At 36.4% G+C, this 25,351-nt stretch overlaps 1 pseudogene; it reads right to left on the reverse strand.

Annotated features, from left to right (window-relative positions):
* LOC149233466 (xanthine dehydrogenase 2-like) lies at nucleotides 1-24,218 on the reverse strand (annotated as a pseudogene).
* Between the last annotated feature and the right edge of the window lie 1,133 nt (nucleotides 24,219-25,351).

Below are 25,351 nucleotides of genomic sequence, written 5' to 3' on the forward strand. Positions count from 1 at the left end.
TTAAAAAAAAGAATAAAAGGAAATCAAATTAAAATCTTGCTTGAATAGGCTGCATATTTGGCTTCCAACAAACCATCTCAGTTGTTCCACAAAGCTTGAGCATGCTGATGTCTCATGTGCATCATGTTGTGAAATACACTATTTTAAAGTATCTACAAGTTCAGTGAGGGTAACCGATGCACCTATCTCCATGCCATCCTCTTTGACTCTTAAAATGTTTAGCTCAGGTACATGAGTAGCTGTAATCATAACTTGATAATGGATACTTTTAAACCTTGTTTCTATACCAATTTCCATATTACGAATCACCAACTTTGCATCAGAAAGCCTTGATTTCAAATCTAAAACATCCTGGAGCTTTAATGGACGAAACCGGGCCATACCTCTTGGACTTGTCAAATATAAAGGGTGAGGCTTTCTCGATAAAAGCTCTGGTGGAAAAATGAACTCACGATTACCATAAAAACTCCCACCCAACTTCACTAAATGAAAGAAGCTTATAGACAGGATGAGAAGTTCCAATGTCCTTGCTTTCATTGCCAACCCTTTCCCCACAGTCATAAGGTTTCCCTGTTGAAAGGAAAATGACCTTTGCATCTCCAAATGTATTTGTAGAAGCATTGTCACTATACAAGGTATTATTGGTTTTGGAAAAATTATGGAAAGCATCAAGAATTGGTTTGTAACCTGTAACCCAGAAAGCCCGAGTGCAATACTTGTAGAGGAAATGCGTAACAACTTAAAAACGTCATTTTTTAAACACGTTTTCTGGTCAAATGAAAGTTAATCTCAGAAAAATAAAACGTGGGTTTTTTCAGAACGACGTTAATTACATTACCTAAGAGAGATTTTCTAAAATTCGTAACCAATTGGAAGATATTCCAGGTTCTTTAGAGCCTTATTTTCTAGGTTATGTGGAAAAACGGTTTTTACTTACTTCCCTGAGATCCTGCAAATCGTTGAAACAAATCAAGTTTGATTGAGTCCATGAGAAAGACGTCTTGGTGTTGAAAGGAGAGCAGCTTCAACAAATAAAACAGTTACGAATTTTATGGGCAGTGCTAGCACTTGGCTCTGGAATATGTGGTTGCTACTAAGTCAAAACCACGTATTAGTGCTGCTACCGAGTCAAAACCATGTATCAATTCAGATATTCACTTGCAATGCTTTGAATTTTCATTCTCAACCATGGCAAATTTCGTATTAATTTTTTTTCGTATATGTACATTTTGATGGAATGTTGTTTTAATGTTTTATAGGTATAACTTTTGTTATTTTTTTTATTTTTAAAAGTGTACATATATGTTTTGTATAATATTTGTTTTTACCATTTTTTATTTTTTTTTATGAAGTTTTTTATTTATTTTAACATTTGTACATTTATAAGTTTTGTTATGATTTTTGTTTTTAGTTTGTATATATGTTTTTCTTTTGTGTACATCTATTTTACTTTTTAGTTTTTTAAATATTTCATTAATTTTTTGATTGTGTGTTTTATTATTTTTTTTTAAGAAAATTGCCATGGAAAAATGTCATTAAAACATTTATTTGAAATTCATTTAGTGACTACAGTAAATTGAGAAAAAGTTGTTGTGATGGTCCACTCAAACACACCTATCGAAGCAAGCACTAAAAAAAAATAAAAAATAAATTAAAAAAAATGTTCTATTTGCTAATTTTTCTGGAAGAAGTATTGATCACTTTGAAGATTGGACTGGTTATTTGTTCATAGCAAAAAGGCATAGTTATGTGTACTTAACTGTCTGTTCAAAATTTTAGCTACAGAAACTACACAATTCTGCCGCTGAAAAACAATTATGTAGCTATGTATTTAACTTAATAATCTACTTGTCAACAATGCATTCTAATAAAAAAATCATGACCAAAAATTATTGGTTTTGTCTAATGATTATATTTTAAAGCATGATGTAGGAAAGAATAAGAACTATGAAGGCACTTTATCTGCGAGATTGATTGATGAATTTTTTATTGAGTACTGTTTTGTAGGAATCATTAAGCATTCACAAATAATATTTTTATGAAATGCTATGATTCAAACATAAATTGAGGAAATTGTTTTTTTAGAAATTGAATTTGTTATCGCAATTGTGAAATTGGACTATCCATTTGAAACGAGGGCACATCATGAACTGATCAATTATGCAAATTTTTTGTATGTGCCTAGAGAAATTGATCACTTCTCTTTGAACACACTTACATTTGTTGCACTGTTAGTGCCATGTTTGTTTTCCGGTACCAGGGCAATCGAAGAATTGAAGGAGGCCAATTTGTGAATGATTGGTTTTCTACGACCAATTTCAAGAAACATGAACCAACTGAATCCCTTTCTATCATCGATATATGCCATCATTTTTCCTCTCCAAACTGCCAAGCTATCCAAGCATTTTTCACTAAACATCGTCATCACCATTTTCCTTACAAGAGTCGCATGTTTCCATTTACATTTTCCATTCACATTTTCCATAATTTCCATTTATCAACCCATTAATAGAGACATTCATCTTGCTTACATGTTGATTTGTCCTTTTTCTTTCCGTTCGCATATTTACCCTCTTGTCATTTTTCTTTCCATTAAATAAACCTTGATCCACTGAATTTTTTTTTATTCATAGCCCTTCCAAAATCATCATTTCATACTCACATTAGATGATGGAGTATTCATTAAGGCCTCCCTTCTAACAATTCTTGGCCTATTGACATCAACACATTATCTAGGTTAAGGGCTAGAGTCCTTACTAGTACCTTGAGGCTTGTATGATCAATTACAAGTTCTCTTGCTAACAATCATGGGAATACATCAATGTCCCTTGATCGTTGGATCTTGCAAGTGGCTCGACATCAGCTCATCTATTCACCCTTTGCAAGATGTACTTAGGTACCTTGGCACTCGTTGACATTAATGGCGAGTTTGCCTTGCATTGGTTAACGACATTAATCAATGGCTAGTAATCTAATGACTTCTCTTCATGCTTGACAACAACACATTTGTTCGCATGACTAGAATTGTACCATTGGGTTTTCTAGCAGGTGAAGACTATATCATTTCAGCATTTTGCAGCAGATGCAACAGATTTAGTAGCAGAAATAAAGAATCCACTTTCACCACCTCATCCACTATTTATGCCACCAAGAAGTAGATGAAATTCTACATTCTATTCCATGATCCAAATATGCACAGTTTTTCCACTTCCTAGGTAAGTAAAGGTATGTTCTTTTCTAGCTTTTAATCATAGAATTCCTTGAATACTAAAATTATAATTTTTGGAAAATACTTCACCATATTTCATTTCTCATTTGAAAAAAAAACCATAAACGCCTTTAGTTGGGGGGAAGGGAAATCCATTTATTATCACATCCATATCACTTCATTCCATTTCACTTCATTTAATCCTAACATACTTGTCCTAATTGTTATAAGTGCATTATGGTTCAAAAGTTATGTAATTTGCAAATAAATTATTAAATGATGAGCATATTATATGGCTGATTTAAGGATGCATTCTTAAATATGTTCAATGAATCTTGCTGCAACAAAAAGAAACAAGGTATTGAAACACAAGAACCAATACCAATTAAAATTTGGTTGTCACACAAGAACCAACCAAACATGTTGCAATTCAATGTATGACAAGGAATACTTTGCAAAAAAAGAAATGAAATTGTCAAATGCAAAGTTTAAGGACAATTGATATAAGCCAAGCTCATTCAAAAGAAAATCATGATTAAGCAATGTAGTAGATTGCATGAGGACATGCAATAACGTCAGTTGGGGGGTATGTAGAGTCTCCAAAATGTCTTCAAAATATCATCCACTTTCACCTTTATCGCCACCATTTCACTGACATGTCGTAACTCCATGACCATATAACCTTTCATTAGCCTCCATTTTCATCATTACATGGAGTTACCTTTGTGTTTTCCAAAAGCTAATGATTTCTAGTATTATAAGTGAATTAAATGGTTAAAACTTAGAAAAATGACATATACTTGTTAATACTTAAAAGTGGCTTGAGTTTCATGACATGTGTAGGTCATTTGGAAGCTTCCAAGGCACCCTTATGTGGCCTCCAATGCTCAAATTCGAATTCCCTTTAAGATATGGAAGAAGATTTGGATAAAGGTCAAAGAGGATATGTGTCTCATCATTACCTATTTGAGTTGTAACTCTATGAGATTTTCTAGGGATCTAGGGGGGAGAATAATGGACCTCCATTAATGAGGTAGTTTCTCATGTTTTTGTATAAATAGGAGAGCCTCCTCATTTCAAAGGCATGTGTAAAGTTGGGGAAATTCTCATGTTTTGAATATAGAATTTGGATTTGGCACCATGCTCATGAGTTATGTTCACTTTGATTTGGTTATGCTTGCATTTAGAGCCTCTCAATTTTCCATCTCTCATGATTTTGGATTGGCCACCTACAATGTGTGAGATTTATTATTTCTCGTAGATTAAGATTTATTGCTTTCATAGATTAAGATTTATTTCTTTAATATCTTTTCCTGTGTGAGAGGTTAAGAGTGATTGTTTCTATTTTCTTTCTACCTAGAAGTTAAGAGAAATTGTTTTTATTTTCTTTCATATCTTTTCCTGTGTGAGAGGTTAAGAGTAATTGTTTTTTATTTGCTTTCTACCTAGAGGTTAAGAGAGTTTGTTTTTATTTTCTTTCTACCTAGAAGTTAAGAGAAATTGTTTTTATTTTCTTTCATATATTTTCCTCTATGAGAGGTTAAGAATGATTTTATATTCTTCCATTTCATGTAATTTCAATTCCACGCGTTGTACTATAATTTTACTATAATTTCTTTTGAATTGATTGTTGAATTAGAATAGTTGAATTTGGTTTTTCATTATTTGGTTTCATAGTTAGGTTGATCTAAATTGGAAGTTAATTTCTAGCATATACAGTGCATGCATGCTTCACAAGTTTTACAAAACCCCCAGGTTGACAATTAAATGATAGGTAATTAATTTTCCTCAACAAAGCATATGCATTATGATGTATGATTTTTGAGGTTGTAGCTGGTTCTGAATGATGATACAAGTTTTTGGGTTCAACACAGTGTTCTGGTGACAATGATTTGACTGTTCAGATTGGCTAATTGTTAGTTGATGAAGTTATTATTATAGAGGTTGAGCTTCAAAGTTTCTGATGGGTCCAGTGTGAAAATTTGATGAAACAAGGCCTTCATATTATGTTGTTGTGTACCAGGAGCATCCAGTCTAAAAATTTATGAAACGTGGTCCCTGGAGGAAGAGAGAAGGTCATAGCCTTCTATAGGATGGTGCCAACGTAATAGTAAACATATCGACTAGTACAAGAACTAGGGGGTTGTAGCTCCCTTCCTGTAGAAGCTGGAGAATGAGAGAAGGTTGTAGCCTTCTGCAGGTGGGTGCCTGCATATTGGTATGAGTCTGCACCAGTACAAGATTGTAAACATATTTTCTTTATATTAAAAAGGATAAAGAGACGACTACAACAAGTGGTTTTTCTCGCGCATTGGGTTTCCACCTTAAATCTTGGTGTTCATGTCTGTTTCTTATGTGTGATCGTTTATTATGTTATTACTACACATAATTACTATATAATAAAATATTGATACACTGATTTAAGACCTACACATGATGAATTAACTAAGTCATAAGATTTATGGGTATATGTTGGTTTCTTTAATCACAGTTGCGTGCACACGCAAGTTCACTTCAGTGAAGTAGCATATATAAATATGACTGGGAAATGAAAAATTATTGAATTGTAAATACTGATTCACCCCCCTTCTCAGTATTATTTCCAAAAATTGGTATCAGAGCTGGTCCTTCAAAGGAAGCTTGATTGCTTGAAGGGAGATCTTTCAAGATGAACAATCAAGAAGACATGGGATCCATCATACCACCAATCTTCAACAGAAACAACTTGGTATATTGGAAAATAAGAACTAGATCCTATCTTCAGTCACTTGGAGCCGATGTTTGGGAAATTGTGGAAGGAGGATACCAATTTCCAACAGCAATACCTATAGATACAACAAATAAGAAGTTATATGAAACCAATTCCAAAGCAGTCAATACTTTATTGGGAAGTCTATTAGAATCAGAATTCATCAAAGTCATGCAGCTCAAGACAGGCAAAGAGATATGGGACAAAATCATTCAGAGCTATGAAGGAGAATCCCAGGTAAAACATGCTAAGCTCCAAACTCTCAGAATTCAATATGAAACTCTTAAGATGCATAGTGATGAAAGTATTGCTAGTTTCTTTTTACGTGTAGATGAGATTTTTGATCATATGAAGACTCTAGGTGAAGAGATAAAGGAGGCTACTTTAGCAGAGAAAATTTTGAGACCTTTGTCTTCTAAATTTGAGTCAAAAGTATCTGCCTTAGAAGAAAAACAAGATCTTCAATCTATTACTGTTGTTCAACTTCATGGAGTTCTAACTGCCTTTGAAATGAGGAAAAGAGGTCCATCAGATATGAGAGAAGCCGCTTTCAAAGCTTAAACAAAGGGAAAAGAAAAGGAAGAGCACAATGAATCAGGATATATTTCAAAAGAAGAAGATGAAGTAAACTTTGTCAAGAAGCTTTAATGAGGTTCCAAAAGATTCAAAGGTAAGCTACCATTCAAAAGCTTTTCTTGTGGTAGAGTTGGCCATTATCCTGCAAAATTTCCACATAAAGACAATCATGAAAAAGGAAAGGAATCTGCAAAAGGCAATAGAAAACATGTTGTTAATAGAAGAAGTTACTATACTCATGAAGATAGTGATGGATTATTTAATAGTGATGAAGATGAAACTGAACAAGGTTATAAACTACTCATGGCTTATGACAATGATGATTTTTTGGATGCCTTAGAAGAGGATGACTTTCTTGAAGAAATCACTAAACTCAAAATCTGTTTGGAAGAAAAGAATATGATCATGGATGTTTCTGGGAAAACTAGTGTCTATTCAGATTTTATAGTCCCACTAAGATGGGTAGCTATCTTAGATACAAACAATTCAAAGTGACTTGCGTTTTCCTTTATGAGAGATAGATGAGAGAGAAGCAGAGAGCACCAACCTCAGTCTTTCGCTTGGCTCCTTTCTTGTTTCCTCTCTCCCTTGATAGAGCTTTCGCCACTCCTTTCTCACTTGTCCCGCTTCAAAGAACACCTGTAGAGTCAAAGCAGCAAAATACCATCAAAGAATAGAGATCTATAACCATAAACAATGTAGAATCAAATGTACATTAACCACAAATGCATACAGAAATACAAGATTCAAAAATATACAAGTATATGGAGATAAACTCAAATAGCTTTATTGATAGAAGTAGTAGAAGAGAGGATTACAACCCAGCTGTCTGATCCAACGCCATCCTCCCAGCATGAAAGCCCTCTTCATCTCATGAAAAGCTAGATCACCAAACAATACAATGTCTCAAAGAGAAACCAACAACAATTCCTTACAAAATACAAAATTCCAGCCTCTGGATCTCTAGGATGAGGGATCCATATATAGATATTTGCAGGGGGTGAGTCAGCTTCTGGGATTTTGATTAGTATCATTTCACTGATAGTTCTTGGTTTCACTTGGATATTTCATGATCTCTTACTCATCCCTGGGAGAATTCAGAGAGGCAAGTGTCATATGAGAAATTTCTAGGAGATTCTTTGAGTTTCCACCTAGTAAACTGCCTCTGCCATTTGTCTACTCTTGCTCATCGCACCCTACAGAAGGGATTTTCAGTATGCATCGCACCCCTTGTGTGTGATAGGTGATATGCATCGCACCCTTAGCACTGAGCAGTATGTATGGTCTAGTTTTCACCAGTTCTGAGTAGTTTTTCAGGGAGGACTTATGGAAAATGATGTAATCAGTTGACCTTGATCCTTTAGGATATGAAACAACACTTTTAGGGGTTTAGAAGCCCTTGGTTTATGGACATATGTGATTGGGGTTGCAATGCCCAAATATGTCTATACAAGTTGCCCCCTAAAGCATTAGGTCATAAATCTTCTGATGTCGGGTGAAATGCTTTATCATGAGGATCCGAGGTTTTTCGAACTGGAAGGTGAACTGTAATAAGATACAATACAATACATTATATTCATAATATTTTAATGATCTAGCTAAGGCGGGCATTCCCATGCTCAGCTTTATAAATTCATTTTCATGTACATAGGATAGACAATCGTCTATGCGGCAGACTGATGATTTTGGTAGAGCCATCATCCTTTAGCTTAGATGATTATCTATGCAGCTATGGAGTACATTTGATGTCTTTATTTTCCTGAATGTATCACAGCTTGGATGGATGAAACTAGATCCGGGGTCTTCAAACTCGTTCAATCTTCACCCAATGTACAAGTCGATCTATGTGAAAAGATGTTCTGATGTCGAACATGGAAAGACATCTCCTGATTACCAGCCGATGTTAACAGGTGCGAGAGAAATCACCGATAATGATAATGACCCTTAAGATATTGCAGTACAATTCACGTTGTGTGAATACATGAGTCGATGTCAAACACCATGCAAAATCTTTTGGTCGAAGGCCATTGATGTAAACCTGTCGCCGGAAGTGAGAAACTTGCCATTGAGGCATGCACGCTTCAAAGTAATGAAAGGGTTGTTCCTAAGTCAAATTTTTGGATAATGAGCTGATGTCGACAAGAAGTGACCCGTCATAGGAGGGCCTTAATGAATCCCACATCTACGACACAGAATGGAGAAAATTATCTCGTGGAGGTGAAAATAATCTGGTGATATGAGGTTCAGGGTGGCGGTCATGAAGGAATGGAGAGTGAAGGTATTGTAGTGGATGAGGCATTAGCTGGGTTGGTGAATTCTCTAAGCGAATTCTCTTGAACATATCAGTGACACTGAAATGGATTGGTAGCGTTAACCCCAAAAATGGATGGTACGGAGGACCAATGGTGATATTACCAGTGAACGGAATAACCCAACCCGACTCAATCATGGTGATGGAGTGAAAGTGTCATGTTCAAGAGCGACCTGCTACAAATGAAGTTCTTCAATTTTTCTTTCTTTTTTCCCCAGTCATTTCTAACCAGTACCTCTTTATTTTTGTCAATCTTGAGGAGGATAACATATGCTTGTTTTATAATTTTCCCTTTGGGCAAATCTGTCGCTATGTTTTAGTGAGCCTAGCGACAGTGAAACTCACTCTTGTCTATATGGACAAGTTTGTCGCTATTGTTTTAACGAGTTTAACAACAAAGATAACTCGATTCTTTTCAGTTTTAGAGAGTCTGAAAGAGGCAGAAAGGAAACTCCAGTAGTCCTTTTTCGTAGTATAATCCATTAAGTCCAAAAAAGTATAAAATAATACAAAAGTGATGATTTTTTGATCACTTTAGCGAGCCAAAAAATACAAGTGCTTGATCTTTTTGTGTAATGATCACTCAGGTCCAAAAATATTAAAATATAGAGGAGGGATGGAACTTCCAATCACTTTAACGAGTTGGAGAGGCCAATTTCTCGGCAATCTTTTCATATTTTACGAGTTTAAAAAGAGCTTAAAAAAGACTCGTTTTTGAGGAACGAGTGATGTTTTCGGATAGCAACTGATTCCAGGTATGTTTGGAACTTTTCAATCACGGTAGTGTAAAGAAGGTGGCTAACAGAATCACTTGTTGCAGCTGTTCCTCAAAAGGGTAAATAATCAAGTGGAGGCGTATGATCGGCCAAAAAGTGGAGGTGATGGTAAGAACACAACCAAGGCTCGAAAGCTAATAGCAATGTGATCACAAGGGTTATTTACCAAAGGTGGGTTCATTTTTAATGAGCTTGAACTCTGGGGGGACATATTCTCATAGCTAGGTTTATTTTTTAATGAGCTTGAACTTTGCGGGAACATTGCTCATGCCAGTCGTCTATTAAGGATGTCTCTCATCAGTAGGATCATTTTTTAGGGAGCTTGCCCCATGCGAAACTTTGCTCCGAAGCCTTTTGTATGCAAGTTAGGAATGACCAACTGCTGTCCCAAGGGTTAATGAAGTACTAAGGTTAGGTAGGATAGTTTCGTACAAAACATTTCCTTTACTTTTCTGGTGCTGCTGGCCCTTGCAAAGGCAAATGGTGGATCAAACCAATCACCTAACTTAAGCAGTTGAAGTTAGTAAAAACTACGGGGTTAGAGTTACACTGGTCTCTTTTCACTTGCATAAAAAAGGTTTGCATGCCTCAAGGCAAAAGAAATGAGAGTTTCCAGGTTACCATACAAAAGTTCTTGCATTAAAGCAAGGTTGTTTCATTGACATTGTAGACAAAACACTTCCTTGGCTCTATCCATCGAATAGACAAAGGTGAAAGGTGTGGATCCACTACCAATCACATAACCTTCGACGAGGGAATATTATTCTAGACTGATCCCATATCCTAAACGGACGGGTGTGTCAGATTTGTCATATATCCTACGAGGAAACCTATCTTTTACCTGGGGTTTTCCTACCGAAGCAGGCCAGGGCACATGCCCCCTGGGTTTCATCACATTCACTGAATCACTCGCGATCATCAGGCGGACGGACTGGAGGTCGATGAGACATTCCTTGTGCAAAGAGACCATTTAGGGATGAGATTTGACTAGTAGCCGTGTTTGAATTGGGGAATGAAAGCTAGTCAACGAGTTGGACCATTTTGCCTTCATACAGGAAACACATCACCCGAAAGAGTGAGGAAACAATAACGCCAATGCTATAAATGTAGTCACGCCCAAGGAGTATATTGTAATCTAGGGGCCCTTGGACTACCATCACGTTCAGATGAATGGTTTTCCTTCTCAAAGTTATAGGCAAATTTGGAAGGATCCCTAATGGTCGACTGGTTCTTTTATTGAAGCTTGAAAGATTTTGAATCTCAGGCAGAAGCGATGGTGAACCAAGAGCTTTCCAAGCAGTTGAGGAAAGGATACTCAAAAAATCCCCTTCATCTATGATAGTGCCATCCATGATCATTCTGTAAGATTGTACTATGATTCGGAATGGTACATTAGATGGTAGGCGGGGTCTTGCTAGTAGATTCCAATCAAAGGAAATGACTAGATTGCTTGGAGGAGGGACCGAATAAACGGCCGAATGAATCTCTTGAATTGAGGAACTTCCTTCCTATGGAAAAGGAACAGGTAGATTGCCTCCATGTTCATCAGAATCTGTGTTAACAAAAAGAATTTGAATGGTGTCATTCTCATTCTCTTTGGAGACTGTATCATCTGAAGGTGGACCTTCTGAAGACAAGACTGGGTTGACTGCCGTCTCGACCTATTGACTTTGGTTCGGTGTGGACTCAGAGGGTTTATCTTCAATGATAGGAATTTCGACTGATAATAGAGATGTGCCAGTTGGATTTTCAACTAGCGATGGACTTGGCAAGAGTTTCTTGTATATAGGAGGAAGTCGCTGCGGTGAAGCAGGATGGTTATCCAAGACTCTTTTAGTTTCGTCCAGGAAGGGACAACAGTGGAGGGCATGATCGCCATCAAACAACCTACAAGGAAAATTATATTTTCCTTTTTATCCATTGACTTCATTTTCACTAATTGATGGTGTACTCTCAACATGATTGACAGAGGCTGAAGACACCAGATTGTGCAAGCGGGGAGACTAGTCTCTCAAGATCCACGGGATGCAAGGATAATATTGATGATAGTGGTATCCTTTGCAAATGACACATGGAGATTTGGGTTTAGATGGTGCGGTGTGTGGATTTTCTCCAGATGATGCATTGTTGCCCCCTTTTTCCGTTGGCTTCTTCTTCTTCTTCTCCTTCCCTTTCTTCTTCTTCTTAGTTACTTGGTTTTTAGTGTTACTAGTTTCACTAAGCGAAGAGGAAGAAGGAGAGGGAGAAACAAACGAAGTAGAAGGTGGGGGAGAAACTCCAGTATCATCTAGTTGCTGATTTGATTGCTTAGGAATTACGATGTTTTGAACGGCAGAGGTTGAGATTAGCCATACTGGCAGGCCAATTGTGAGTCCCGAAAGGGACAATGTAGCCATGTATGGAGCACCAATATCTCCCCAAGAAGAGAAAGGAATAGGATTCCCCCCAAGGGGAAATCCTTGATTGTTGGATTCCATTTTCTCAACCTAAGACCAACGAGGGAACAATGATGTTATTCCGATTAAAATTAATTTTATGACGCTTTGACACAACTTGCTTTTTCAATTTTTAAGAGTCAAGAAAAAGCTAAAGGTGACTCTAGTCGCCTTTGATTTTTAATGAGCTTGAAGTGACAAGTGCTCAGATGGACCTTTTCTTTTAAGGAGTCTGAAAAGGAACGAAAGTGACTACTCTGGAAGTCTAGACAGAGGGATTACCAAACCAATCGCAAAACTACAATATACACCTCGGTGGTAAATTATAAAGAAAATATTGAGGACTTTACGTACGGTAGTCAATCTTCCCGAATACTGTGTTCAGTGCATTGCGATCGATAGGGCGGCAGACACGACTTCCTAAGGATAAAGGATATCAACCTATTGTGGTCTCCCAATATATACTCGACGGTATGTGGGAGCACAAGTCCGTACTGGTACTTGTCATATCAAAGAGGAGGAAGCACCCAACCTACGATGAAAACAATAGTTACCAGGCTTTACAACGTCGGAATATGTCTCTAGCCTAGACTTCTAGATGTTGTGCGTTAGGTTCCAAAGAGTTTTTATGTTCATTGAGGTTTATTTTATAGTTGATCTTTCTTAAGAAGATTGCCTTTTAAGGTTCACCGCGTGATGTAGATGTACAATTCCTAAATATGCATTCTAAATGATAAACAGTCGTTTATTTCTTTTAGCAATGAAAATCCTAGCTACTAAGGAAAGAAGAGTAAAATTATTTCAACATAGAGTAGAGAGCACACACTAAATTTACTTTTCCTAAATCAATTTCAGCATGCAGTCTAAATGCAAATGCACATGCATGTATTTGTTTTTCCACTTTCTTAATGTGAGAATGACAAAAATAAAACTAAGTACAGACCTAAACTACTTTTCTTCAAAGCAACACTTTAGCAATTTCTTTTCAAAAACGAAAGGAAGACTAAGACGACACTTTCACTTTCGAATGGAAAAATGTTTTTGACAGTTTAAAGAATTGACAATTCAAATCAAATACAATGGCAAAAGTACAATCGACTATCTAAAAGAGGAAGACTTTATGACACTCTTTTTCTTGATTGAAGACGACAGTTGCGACACTTTCGAATCAAAAGACGATAGTTCGATTAAGCTACTTTTTGCAAAGGAGGACTGTAAATGATGGAAAATACATAAAAAAACATTCACAATTCCTTATCAATGGAGGCTGAATAATGTAAAGGAAGAAATTTTCAACAGTGATATACTGATCATAGACAGCAAAACTACTGAATAGAGCTGAAAACAATGAAGAAGAAACCAAAATCTGGAGGCAGAAACAGTCTCACTCAATCATCGCACCTGTCCTTCAGGGAAACATGGATGCATCTCACCTGCAGCACATGGGAGGTGCGATGCATCCAGATTGCCAATGAGAGATAGTGCGATGGTCCAGGGACAAGACTGAGCTTGGTTTTCACTCATAGTTTGCAGCTAAGTTCAGGGATTTAGGCTGAGTTTATGATAGGTAGTAAACACAAAGTATAGGGGTTGATCTAATGAGGTTATTTGAGCTACCACCAGGGCACTTAGGATGTTTTCAAGTCAGATGTTCAGTTCATAAACCAACTCGGAGATTGACTGGAGCAGTGTTGGTCTACTTTGCAGTTGCATAGCAAAAGAAGTTCGAAGGTTAGCTGGCTTAACTTCAGGCTCCATTTGTAGTTTATAAAGCAAACAACAATAACAAACAAACAAACTATTCACTCCCCAGTGGAGTCGCCATTTTGTTTCCGGGAAAACTAGTGTCTATTCAGATCTGCTAATCCCACTAAGACGGGTAGCTATCTTAGAAACAAACAATTCAAAGTAACTTGCATTTTCCTTTATGAGATATAGATGAGAGAGAAGCAGAGAGCACCAACCTCAGTCTTTTGCTTGGCTCCTTGCTTGTTTCCTCTGTCCCTTGATAGAGCTTTCGCCACTCCTTTCTCACTTGTCCCGCTTCAAAGAACACCTGTAGAGTCAAAGAAGCAAAATACCATCAAAGCATAGAGATCTATAACCATAAATAATGTAGAATCAGATGTACATTAACCATACAAATGCATACACAAATACAAGATTCAGAAATAGACAAGTATATGGAGGAAAACTCAAATAGTTTTATTGATAGAAGTGGTAGAAGAGAGGATTACAACCCAGCTGTCTGATCCAGCACCATCCTCCCAGTATGAAAGCCCTCTTCATCTCATGAAAAGCTAGATCACCCAACAATACAATGTCTCAAAGAGAAACCAACAACACTTCCTTACAAAATACAAAATTCCAGCCTCTGGATCTCTAGGATGAGGGATCCATATATAGATATTTGCAGGGGGGTGAGTTAGCTTCTGGGATTTTGATTACTGTCATTTCACTGATAGTTCTTGGTTCCACTTGGAGATTTCATGATCTCTTACTCATCCCTGGGTGAATTCAGAGAGGAAAAGTGTCATATGAGCAGTTTCTATAAGATTCTTTGAGTTTCCACCTAGCAAACTGCCTCTACCATTTGTTTACTCTCGCCCATCACACCCTACAGAAGGGATTTTCAGAATGCATAGCACCCCTTGTGTGTGACAGGTGATATGCATCGCACCCTTAGCACTGAGCAGTCTGTATGGTCCAGTTTTGACCAGTTCTGAGTAGTTTTTTAGGGAGAACTTCTAGGAAATGATGTAATCAGCTGACCTTGATCCTTTAGGGTATGAAACAACATTTTTAGGGGTTTAGAAGCCCTTGGTTTATGGACATATGTGATTGGGGTTCCAGTGCCCAAGTATGTCTATAATAATGGACACGTTGACACATCAACTCACTGAAAGAGAAAAGCACAATGAAAAACTAGAATGTGAAGTTGTGTGTCTAAGAAAAGAACTTGAGAAGGCAAAATATCTTAATCTTAGATTTGCTAAAGGATCAAAAACTTTAAATGAGATCATCAAGTTTCAACATTATCCTCTGATAAAGACCGATCTTGGATATATTGAAGAATCATCCCAATCACAAAAGTCGTCAGCCTCCACCAAAAGCTACCTTGATGCAGCAAAGACCAGTTAATAGTATGTCAATCGTCAGCAAAAGCCTAAAAGTACTCATCAGGTAAACCATGCTCAATTTACTCCAAGAATGAACATCAATAGAAGCATCAACCAAAAGGTAAACAACACCAAAAGATTCTATGGTCACAAAAACTTCTTTAATGGACAATATTTTTCATGCCATAACTTTGGGCATAAGGTTGCTTAATGTGTTGCTTACAAAACTATCATTATAGAGAAGCACGAAATCAAAGGAGTGTAATAGGAATCAATAAAAGTCCTTATAATAACTTTTCTCCTCTTGAAGATGAAATTGAATGTTCTTTTTGTAATAACTTTGGTCATGAATATTCTGAATGCAGGAGAAAATTTCGGCCAACACTTCAAAAGGAGCAAACATCATCAAATTCCAAAGTATGGAGAAAGAAGGAACTTCATTCAGAAATATGTGGCATAGCTCTATTTGTAGGACAAGAAAATCAGTGGTACATTGACAACGGATTCTCTAAACACATGACGGGTGATAAATAGAAACTTCATTCATATAATTCTTTAGAAAATGAAAAGAATGTCTCCTTTTGAAATGACACACCAGTTGTCATTAAATGAAAAGGTTCTATTTCTTTGAAAGAAAAGGTTAAAGCTGGAAATGTCATGTATGTTGATGGTTTAAAACATAACTTGTTGAGTGTCAGTGAAATGTGTGATCAAGGAAATGAAGTTGTGTTTTGATCAAACAGATGTGTGGTTCGTGAGCTTGATATAGGAAAGACCGTAATCAAAGGTACAAGAGCTCCAAGAAATCTATACATACTAAAAGGAGAACAAAAACAATGTTATCTAAGAAAAACAGTTGGTTATGGCACAGAAGATTGGGGCATCTAAGATTTTCTAAAATAAGAAAAGCATGTGGGCTCAAGGCGGTTCATGATCTTCCAGATATTAGCATCCCAGAAAATACCATTTGCAAACCATGTCAAGTCAGGAAGCAAACCAGAGTTCATTTCAATGAAAAATAAGGATCAACTGGTAAGCCTCTTGAATTCATCCATATTGATTTGTGTGGACCAACAAGGGATACTTCAATTTTAAATGCAAAGCTTTCTTGTTTTCCTGCAACACCTTTTTGATGATCCTTATAATACTCTTATTTGATGATTCAGCAAGGCCATTTCCTTGCAAATAGTAAGTATTAGAGTGTCCAAGAGTAATGTGATATTTGTGACAAAAATTAATCATTTTCTTGCACTTGAAAGCTTGAGCATTATCTGTTAGAATCTTCATTGGGCAGCCAAATCAAGACAATATATTATTTTCTAGAAAAGAAATAATTACTGAATCATTAGCTTTCCTGGTTGGAATCACCTCTATCCATTTGGTGAAGTAATCTATTGCTATAAGAATCCAGTGATGTTGCCCTGATGAAGAAGGATGTATCTCTCCAATAAAGTCTAGCCCCCACTACTGAAAAGGAGCTTCTACATAAATAGGGATCAAAGGCAAAGGCACAAGCTTCCTTCTTCCTTCAAAAGTTTGGCACTTATGACATGCAACGATCTTCTTTTAGATATCCTTAAACATTGTTGGCAAAAAATACCCGGATCTTAGGATCTTATTTGTTGTAGCCTTCCAATAGTGATGTCCTCCGCAATCTCTTGTATTAAATTCTTCAATAACTTTATCAACTTCTTCTTCAAGGATACAATTCAGCAAAATTCCTCCTACATCTTTCCAAAATAGATTTTTATCATATAAAAAATATCTCAAAGACTTCAGCTTAACAAAACTTGATTTGGACTTCGTTAGATTTGTAGGAGCTTTATTATGTTGTAGAACAAAAGCCACATCCTTATACCATTCTAAAACCAAGAATTTCTCATTAATTTGGACCATTTCTTCCTCATTTTCAGAAATTTCTGAGATTTATGCATGCAAATTTATGTCAAGATAGTCTAGATTTGTCTGAGTCATTAGATTTGCCAAGCCTTGACCCTTCACCAATTTGGTTGGTTTGATGCCTATATCATATTCTAGAAATTTGGCTATCCACTTCCCCTCTTACCATCAGGATCTGCTTGTGTTAGAATATCTTTTATTACAACACTTGGAACATATGCCACAATGTGAGAATGCAGAACATAGATTCTGAAATATTTTATAGCTTTCACCAATTCATAAGCTTGCGTTTCTAGAATATTGTACTTCAGTTCAGCATTTGCTAATGTCCTACTAAAGAAAGAAATAGGTTGTTCAGTACCTTGCTTTCCTTTTTGTAGAAAAACTCCAGCAGTTGTATTCTCGGAGGCAAACATAAAGATAAGAAATTCCTTAGAAAAATCTGGACTGATGAGTACTGGTGCTTCTGTAAGTGCCTTCTTGATTTCTTGAAAAGATTTCTTTGCTTCAGCTGTCCACTTAAAATCTACTCCTTTCTTTAACATCCTTGTTATATCCTTGACAATCTCAGCAAAATTAGGAATGAAGCGCCTAACAAAATTCACCTTTCCAAGAAAAGATTGGATCTCTTTCCTACTTCTTGGAAGATCTACCTTTTGAATCGCATTAACTCTATTAGGATCAATCCTAATTCCTTTAGAAATGATATGACCAAGTAACTTGTCTGATGTTAAAGCAAAGATATTTTTAGTGGGATTAAGAGAGATACCAAACCTTCTACATTTCAGCACAATTTTCTCAAGGTGCTTCAAATGATCTTCTTCTTTCTTTGAGAAGAAGGTGATGTCATCAAGATAAACAACCACTAATTTATCCTTTTCTTCAGCAAAAGAAATATCCATTTATCTTTGAAAGGTGCCCCCCACATTCATGAGACCCAAAGGCATCTTGGCATACATGAATGTGCCCCACGATGTTGTCAAGGTTGTCTTCTCCTGATTGTCCGGATGCACAAGAATCTGATTGTACCCTGAGAAACCATCAAGCATAAACATTCTTTGTGAACCAACAATATTTTGTAGAATTGAATCCATCTTGGGAAGATGATAGTTGTCCTTTAATGAAGCCTTATTCAAATTTCTGAAATCAATACAAATTCTGATTTCTCCACTCTTCGTTCTAACTAGAACCAAATTTGCAAGCCAATTTGAGAATCTGATTAGGAAAATGATTGTAGCATCAAATATTTTCTTAATCTCCTTTTCAATCAATGGCATGAGAAGCGGATTAATTCTTCTTAGTTAACATTTGTTTGAAAGGTTTCTCATTCTCTTTAATAGAATAGTATGCTGAATAATGGAAGGATCATACTGTTTTAAGTCAGCATAACTCCAAGCAAAAACATCAACAAACCTTTTCATCATCTCAACATATTTGACCTTCATATCAGCTAAAAGAAACTTTGAAATTTTGATCATCCTAGGTAAAACTGAAGTATCTAGATTGCAGCTTTCTATTTCCTCTCCATTCGCTTGTATCTTTGGCGATTTGAACACATCATTCTAATCAAACAACTCCTCAAGAGGAATTAGACCCTTTGGTATTGAATTATATTTTAATTGTAAAACTTCAGAATTTTCTTTAGACTCAACAAGCATATTTTGTTGATCTACTTGAGTATTTTCAAATTCTTCCTTCAATTCAATAAAATTATTTGCCTGTTGATCATATTCAAAAACTTGCCAATTGGTGATATTATCTGGTATAACTGGTCTATGACGAACTTCAACCTCATATTTTTCAGAAGAATGAATAGGAATGACAAACAAACTTGTTGAAATAGCAAGAGAATCAACAATGGAGTTTTGGTCTCTAGTTTTGATAGTGAAAGAATATGCTTGAAAATTTTCCAACATATCTAAAACTAGATTTCTATATTTTCTCATTCTTACATCCTTTGTTTGATAGAAACCCTCAACTTGTCTAATAACCAATTTGGAATCTCCAAAGATGGAAATATTCTGAGCCTTCATTCTTACTAAAACTTCTACGCCCAAAATTAGAGATTCATATTCAGCCATCTTATTTGTGTAATCAAAGTTCAGTTTGTAAGAGTAAAACTTACTTTAATCACTTGGATCCAAATTCTAGCTCCTTCCCCTTCTTTTCCCGATGATCCATCAAAGTACAAAGACCACCATCTCTTCATCTCTTTCTCATCTTCTTGTTGATTTTCTGTTTTCATCTCTTTCGGTCGACTATCAACTGACTCATTAAAAATAATGGCAGATCAAAGTTCAATATCAAATGAATAAATAGGAAACTTTTGAGGTTTGTCTTTTCTGCTTACCATATAGGCCATTATGGTCTCCTGATACAATCTCCTTTGCTCACCAAAAACAGGGATGGTGGCATAGGTGAGGTCCATTTACATTGTGCCTTCTATTTTTGCTGCCCATGATCTTGATAACAACATCCTAAAATTTGGCGGAATGTCAGCCACAACAATGTCCATAACAATTGTCTTTGCTGGGATTGTGTTAGACCAACAACAACATCTTTGATTAAACCAATACATTGGATTCTTTTTGAATCAAGAGAGAGTAAATCCTTATATGGTCTTGTTACCTATAATCCTAACCTCTCCATAATTACTCTGGGCATGAGATTATGAGAAGACCCTGAATCCAACATAGCATTATGTAAGGTCATATCATGAATACTAATGCTTACATAGAAAGGAGGAAACTCTTCATTTTGATCATCTTCTAACCTTGGACCCAAGTATATAGTAGGATTATCTTCTTGCACATTTAAGATATCAGCAACTCTTGGTTGTGAATTTAACATCTCTACAATCTTTCTTCTGTATTTATCTACCTTGAGAATCTCACTAAAAGGGACTGATATTTTAATTTTTGCAATTTCATTCTCAAGGTTGAAAACATAAATAGTTTTTTTAGCTTCTTTGATAGGAGGTGGAGGTTGAGTGTCCTTTTTACCAAGTGGAGAATCATTTTTACCTTCAGCAATCTTTGGGGTATCCTTTCTGGTTTCAATAGTGTTTGAAACATCTTTCTTGGGCTGTGTTTAGTTTACAATAACTGGTACATTTCTATTTATAATATTGTATTGTTTTTTCATTTCAAAGATAGCATGTTGATACCCTTATAAATAATTTGAAGGCTCTTCCCCTTGCTAGGTCAAACTGGACTCATCATTTTCTTCTTTAGTCAAGAAGATTCCTGACTTCTCTTCATCAAGACAATGGATAGATTCTTCGGGAATCTCAGGATCATCTTCTTCATCAACCAAATTCTGCTGAAAAGGAGGTCTCACTGGAGGATCAGGCTACTGATTCCTATTGTCTCTTGGTCTTTGTTGGTTTTTAGGTCTCTTGAATTGAGGGTTTCTAAATTGAGGTTACTGCTACACAGGGGAAGCAGAGGTGTTTCCAAGAGCTAACCTATCCATCAACTTCTCCATGGTTTTAATCATTGAATCAAATTTATCTTCAGGAGTTGAAGAGAAAGGTTTTTCTTCTTCTTTCAATTTAGCTTTTCCCATTTTTCATTTTTTGGCAGCTACCATGTTTACTTCTACCTTTATTGCATCATTTTGCATATCAGCAAGTGTGGCAGACTCTCTCTCTCTTAGCAAAAGAGAAAAATCAGAATCAAATGCTTCAGCATCTCTCATTTGTGCTAAGGATTTTGGAGGTTTCAAGCGAGCTGGGATTGAGTTAAACACTTTGTTGAACCTCTTTGGAAAATTTTGAATGGTTTCATTAGGTGCCCTTCTAAGATTGTTGTACTCAGTAAGTGCTTGAACTGGATTAGTTATATTTCCCCAGTTCCTTAGAAAACTATCTTCAAATTCTACCTAATTATGAATGCTTCCTGCTGTAAGAGCTTTAAACCATTTTCTAACTTTGCCAATAAAGGTCTGTGTAAATAGTCTTAGTTTCACATACTCATCATCAAATTCCTCTCTGTCAGCAAAATCATTAAATTTGTCTACATGTTCTTTTGTTGTAATTTCTTCATCACCACCCCATGTTGGAATTCTTGCAGCATATTTGCCAGGAAGATCACACAAAACAACAGGGAGTGCGAGTGGGGCATACCTAGTGGGTACAACCATGATTAAAGGAGGAATAGTAGTTACAGGGATAAAATGGATAGAGGATGAAGAACTGATATGAGGAATACTGCTTCGTTTCTGAAAGCAACTAGGAATATAAGAAACAGAGGTTGAGGAACTAATATGAAGAGGACTACCTAGGCTCTGCAAACAAGTGACAAATGTACTCCAATTTGGAAGAGGTAAACGAGCTTTAGATTTTAACAAGACTTCCAAAGGATAAAGTTCTTTCAATTTATCTAAGGCTTCCCTTTCTAACAATAGCTCAGAGGTAACTACTTCCCAAAATTCTTCCTTGTCTTCTTGTGATACTAAGGGTGAGGTATCAATTCCTCTATTTTGCAGATCTAAGATAATACCAATGAGTTCTTCTTCATTTTCTGATCTAAACAACACTTCATGAATTTTATCATCAACTATTTTGTCTTCAGGACTTCTTGAGAATTCAGAGAGCAAAGATTTTGAATAAGATGGAGTATCTTGTATTTTGAAAATCTTTGACTGCCTCTTGAAACAGTGTTTGGATTTTCCACAGGAGTAGGAGGATTAGTGTTAGGATTGCTCCGTGTATATCTCCTTCTCGAAGCCACCTTTAAAACTTTGAAAATGTATGGAGTCACCAAGGTAGATTGCAACCTCGAAAATTTATCTAAGCTCCTACTACCTTTAGAAGTTCAGCTTCTTGATTTTGGGAATGATTAATCTTCAAGCTCCCGAAAGACGCACCAAAATGTTAACACAAAGCCCAACCCTGATAGGTTGCTGATCAGGAATACTTTGAGTAACTATTTGAAACCAAACTTTTGGCTGAGGCTTAGCCTCCTCAACCCGAGAGGACTCTCTCACTGGGTTAAAGATTTCAATTAAGGATTAGATGGCTAACTATATAAAAATAACAAGTGAAAAGGTATAAATGGTTGAACACAATCAACAAACATCCATTGGGCTTATGGAGTTTGAATATGTTTTAGTATCACAGTAAGATTAGCTTAACATGGAATTCAAAGCATCAAGAGTTTTAATATATCAACAAAACAGAACAAAAATATAAGGAACACAGCCTATAAACACATGTAGGAAGTTAGAGCATTGTCAATAAATTTTAAGTAACATGCATTCATACCACTGCAAGTGAGTAAATGAATGAAACCATGAGGAAAATAAAACATTAAAACTCTCTTCTGAATCCTGAGTAGTAAAGCCAAATCTCTGTATTAACATAAAAAAACACAGCCTTCGACAATGACATAGTATGACTGTTTCTTTTGAAAATTTCCAACCCTTGGTGCATTACACCTCTTGCTCTTTATATAGTTCATTACAATTTTGGATTCCTTCCTCCAACATGTGGGGAATTCAAATTTACTTGACTTGACACCTATTCATACTTTAAACAAACTATTAATTACAAGTGGTAGTTAATTAACAGTCCTAGAGTCCTAATACAATTAGGAGTACAAGTCCTTATTATGTTAGCAACAACCTAGACTTTGGAATAAATTTGATCTTTGACAGCTGCTCCTCCTCCTTAACTTCGACTTTGGTGATGACTATAACCTCCATGCTGGTCTTCAATCACCTCTCCTTTGACTGTCCTGAAAACTAGGCAACTGTCCCCTGCAATGTTGCTTTGGTCTTCAAGGATATTCTTCGAAGCTTCTGCTGGCCACACTATCTCTTTTAGTCACATGACACATATTGAATTAATCATAGGACCCTGCCCTTACATTTGTGCCAAAAAAAAACTCCTTGAAGTTTCCTGAAGGAAGACAAACTGATTGAGCTACGAAATGTACTACTATTTTCGTAGTGCAAGGCTTAGTTCTTGCCTATATCTTGCATTCCTTGAGTTCATATTTACTTAGGGTCTAAACATTCTGAAATGATCTTCTTACATCTCTGCTGCAGCATCATTCTCAAAAATAACCCCTTTTTCCTTTGAAGATTAATCCAAAAACAAAACTGCAGCTACAGCAATTTCGTAGCGCACTACGAAACTGCTGTGTGAATCAAAATACACAGTTTTTTCTCAAAAATTGTCCTTCTTGGGATTTCTTCACAGATTCACCTTATGCAAATAGGCCACATATATATTTGACATTATCCATCCATAAACAGCCTCAAAAATTAATGTCCTAATCAAAATTGTATTAAGGCTCCATCACTTACTGTCCAGTTCATTTGTGCTGAGGCTGTCCTCCAGATTTTCTTAGTTGAATCTTCAGGTCCTCAATTTGCCTTTTCATCACTCTGATATTGGTTCTAAGCCTGTCATTAATCCATCTGATGTATCTTGCCTCTTTAATGGCAGGGACAGTCCAGGTGAAGTATTGAGCATCTCTGCCAACTATTTCAGGTTTTGGAACTTTCCCTTCTTCCCACATGGCTTTTACTCTTTTGAAATTGGCTTTTTCAACTGCATGTTTCCTTGCCCTTTTCTTAAGTTGAGCAATCTCAAGATTGGCAAGCTTCAATTTCTTCTTGACTTCCTCAAAGCTATTTTCTTCTTCTTGAGTATCAACTGCTTTGTTTCTATCATCTTCATGTGTGAGTGATGGTGGCACTACTGGAACTATGGGCTCTTCACAGAATCCTGATATCTTCATTATCTGACTCACCTCTGATTCTACCTCCTGTAACTTTTTGGACCGCCTAGTCACAGGCCTTCTAGGCTTAAAAACAAATTCTGAAACCTGATCACCAAATTGTAACTTTTTGGAAGATTTCATCTTTTTTGACCTGCTTTCGCCTGCTTCAATTAAGCGCGCTTGGACCAGAGGAGACTCTTCTATGTCAATGGCTTGGACAAGATCATTCAAACTACCCTTTGAGGTTGGGCTTTCATCAGTGACCACTGTTTTACCCTTTTCCTTGGCTAATTGGCTTCTAGTTACTCTTCTCTGGACTGTTTCACCAATGGACTGTTCTTGTGCTGCTACCTTGATTTGAACATTCTTCTTTTGTGACTGTTGAGGGGTACCTTGAGCAATTAGTGGTGTCATTTGTTCCTTAACTTGTTTCTAGCATTTAGTTTCACAGACCTGCTTGACGTAGCTTCTTCTTGGTGACTAGATGTTGGTGATGATATTTCCTTAGCCTTAGGGCTAAGTCCTGTTTTAGCTCTAAAACCAGACATAAATAGAAAAGCAGACCATTCTCTATCTACCTTCTGAAATTCATGCAAGACAATTAATTTGATTAAGCCATGATGGAACAATGATGTTTCACATGCTTCTTTCTTGAACTATATTTTATCAGACATCTTTCCTAAGCTTTGAAACAGATAGAAAGCTAGGTCTAGAGATGTTATTCTAGTGAAATGCAATAGGAGCTTGAAATGGTAAGAATACACCTTGTGGTATCTTCCTTCGCAGGTAAATTACCTTTGTATGCGTGAGAGTAAGTTGGCAAATGATTCTTTGACATAACTACTGGGCACTGCTTTAGTTAAATCTGAGTCTATAAATTCTAGTTTCAGGAATATCTTGCAGGGTGCCATCTCAAACTTGAAATTCTTAAACCATCTCTCCTGACCTCTAGGAATATCTGTGACTAAAGATATAACCTCAGGAGAAACTGGTAATTCTAATACTCCAACCTTTGTATTCAAACCTATGAAATTGAGAGAAAAATCCTTGCTTACTTCGCTGTGACCTCATTGTAGTTTTTCGCAGAACCTCCAGCAACCTACTTTTTTGAAGGCTTCTTCAACTTCTTTATCCTTTGTGAGAGCATCTATGCCTTCAAGCTTAGTTCTCAAACACTAGCCTAATCTATGATTCTTCTTCTCTTCAGACATTTCTTCTTTGAAATCCCTGTAAAGGAAACCTGGAAGAAACTGCCCTATTTAGTTTAAGAGCTGCCTCACTTGAATTGGATGAAGAGCTGCCTCACTTGAAGCCTGCGAAAGAATTCTGGTCTATGCTCACCCTGGGCTTGTTAACTCAACCTTAAGGAAAGCATCAAGTGTTTCTCATGCATGAAAATGACCAGGACCAATTCACCCTTACCTTTTCTTTTTGAAATTTGAAATGAGTGCGGACAAATGACTCCTAACGAATCTAATGATGAATGTGAATGGTTGCATGTGATAAGTAAGGTTCATGGACTAACACTTGATGATGAAACATTAACG

Source organism: Pinus tabuliformis, chromosome J (assembly GCF_031772625.1).
Source record: "Pinus tabuliformis cultivar Carrire ecotype Pingquan chromosome J, CPIR1, whole genome shotgun sequence".
NCBI lineage: Eukaryota > Viridiplantae > Streptophyta > Pinopsida > Pinales > Pinaceae > Pinus > Pinus tabuliformis.